This window comes from Pelophylax lessonae, assembly GCF_965119305.1.
Source record: "Pelophylax lessonae genome assembly, chromosome: 4".
Lineage (NCBI taxonomy): Eukaryota > Metazoa > Chordata > Amphibia > Anura > Ranidae > Pelophylax > Pelophylax lessonae.
The window spans coordinates 74396853-74399393 of NC_138771.1; the positions used below are offsets into that span (position 1 = coordinate 74396853).

Consider the following 2541-nt stretch of genomic DNA (forward strand, 5'->3'; position numbering starts at 1 on the left):
ATATATGTAACTTCATTGTATGTCACCCCCATATATATATATATATATATATATAACTTCATTGTATGTCACCCCCATATATATATATATATATATATAACTTCATTGTATGTCACCCCCATATATATGTAACTTCATTGTATGTCACCTCTATATATATATATATATATATATATATATATATATATATATATATATATATATATCTTCATTATATATATATGTAACTTCATTGTATGTCACCCCCATATATATATATATATATATATATATATATATATATATATATATATATATATATATATATAACTTCAATGTATGTCACCCCCAAATATATATATATATATATATATATATATATATATATATAAAACTACATTGTATGTCACCCCCATATATATATAACTTCATTGTATGTCACCCCTATATATACTGTGTGTGTGTGTATATATATATATATATATATATATATATATATATATATATATATATATATATATATATATATATATATATATACTGTATATACCTACATTGTATGTCACCCCCTATACCGTCTCCATGTCCTCCTATATATAATACATTGTATCAGTGTGTATGTCACCTCCCCATATCGGCTCTATGTACAATCTTTAGGGATGTTTCCTGGAATGTGGCATCCCCTGCGTTGTTCTTAGGTGTAGCGCACTGACAGCGCCTCCTATGAAGACACGAGCTGCCAATTAGTGCTATTTTTTAATGATTTCTGCATGTGTGAATGGCTTACCTCTGTATCTACAGAACAGGAGCAGGCAAGGATCTGCAGTAAAGTTTAGATCTCACCTGGCAGCGTTTTTCTTTTCCTGACTGCTGATTGGCTGCCATGAACAATGTCATTCTCACATTATCTTTCTGTACTATTCTCACAGAGCTATGTACCATCCCCCGGCGGAGGCCATATTGTGTCAGGTGACCACGATCCGCCATGTCTTGGTGTGCGGTGGGACTAGTCCAGGTCGGGCGGACAAGGAAGACATTTCCAGCGTCTCTATTACTGCAGTGCAGAAGGCTGGCGGCCGGACGGCGGGAGAGCGATGGTCTTCTGGAGTTGTGCCGTCGAACGTTCTTCCTGTTGGGGGAGAAGATGACTCTGGCCTCTGTTCTAGGAGGACGTCACGGCCTGGGGCCCCTGGGAGCCCAAATGAAAAGGAACATGGTAAAGGAATGGTGGGACGCCATGGTGCTGCACCAGGAACAGGTTCTGCCCATTGACTCTTTGTATCACCTACCAGGAACATCCAACCCTTCACCAAGACCACCGCTGAAGACCCTCCCCAAAGCCCGTCTGGACCGCCTCCAAAACCAAAGTCTAACCCAGGAGGAGCTGGAAAAGATGGCCGGTCCTCGCCAAGATCTCCTATATGGTAACAATGACACAAATAGAGATGGGCTGAACACCCCCGTTCGGGAATTCTGCCACAAACCCATTAAAGGCTATGGGGTGCGAACATAAGAAATCAAAAGTCCCCATTATGAAGGCTTATATGCAAGTAATTGGCCATAAAAAGGGTATGGGGGCTGGGTACTACCCTGGGGGACAAGTATCAATGCAACATTTTTTCACAGGAGCAGTGATTTTAATGATGCTTAAAGTGCAACAATAAAAATGAAAAAGTGCCTGTAAAGTGGAGCATCTGTACCATGTATAGAACCTGCTGCAGCAAAACAGACATTTATCAACTAAAAAAAATATTTAAATCACATTTAAATTGATTTGCAAGTGCTGGCACCCAGCTATTTAAAAAGGAAAGAAGGAAACGGTGTGGGGTCCCCCCAGTACTTACCAGACCCTTATCCAAGCATGCATCCTCCTACAAGGGCCTCTTACACACAACCTTGGGCTGTGTTTGTGGGGGTCTGTGGGCAAGGGGCTTATCGAAATCTGGCAGCCCCCTTTTAACAAGGGGGCCCCCAGGTCCTATTCCCTCCCCCCTCCCATGGGAATGAGTAGGGTACCCCTACTCATTCACCAAAAAAGTGTCAAAATAAAAAAAAAAACAGTAGACAGGTTTTTTTTTTTACAATTTCTTTATTAAAAAGAAAACAACGCTGTCCTTCAATGTAGATCCATCGTCATTAACGACGCCACCACCTGACCTAAAAAATACAACAAAATTGCTCCATCCACCGCAAAGGCAAACCACCGAATGTCTGGCTTGCCGTTTGACAGTTCTTATATAGGTAAGGGCGGGGCCACCTGGCGACATCACCTGGTGGCACCGCCCCCCTGTGATGTCATTGACCCAGCAAGTATTGGTGAGGTCACAAGGGGGGGCGGTGCCACCAGGTGACATCAACTGACATCATCAAATATGACAGTTCTTCGGTTAGGACGGGGCCACCCGGTGACATCAACAGGTGGCACCGCCCCCCAGTTATGTCATCGACCCAGCATGCACTGGTTGGTGATGTCACAAGGGGGGTGGTGCCACCAGGTGTTGCAGCCAGGTGGCCTCGCTCTTAGCTAATATAAGAACTGTCAAACGGCAAGCCAGCCATTGG

At 42.5% G+C, this 2541-nt stretch overlaps 1 pseudogene across 1 annotated transcript in view; it reads left to right on the plus strand.

Moving 5' to 3' along the window:
- Positions 1 to 1123: 1123 nt before the first annotated feature.
- Positions 1124 to 2541, plus strand: part of LOC309552516 (DNA polymerase subunit gamma-2, mitochondrial-like) — a 103521-nt pseudogene continuing 102103 nt past the window's right edge. Inside the window, exon 1 of the transcript in view lies at positions 1124 to 1403. The product of the transcript in view is annotated as a DNA polymerase subunit gamma-2, mitochondrial-like (transcript). The remainder of the gene's footprint in view (positions 1404 to 2541) is intronic.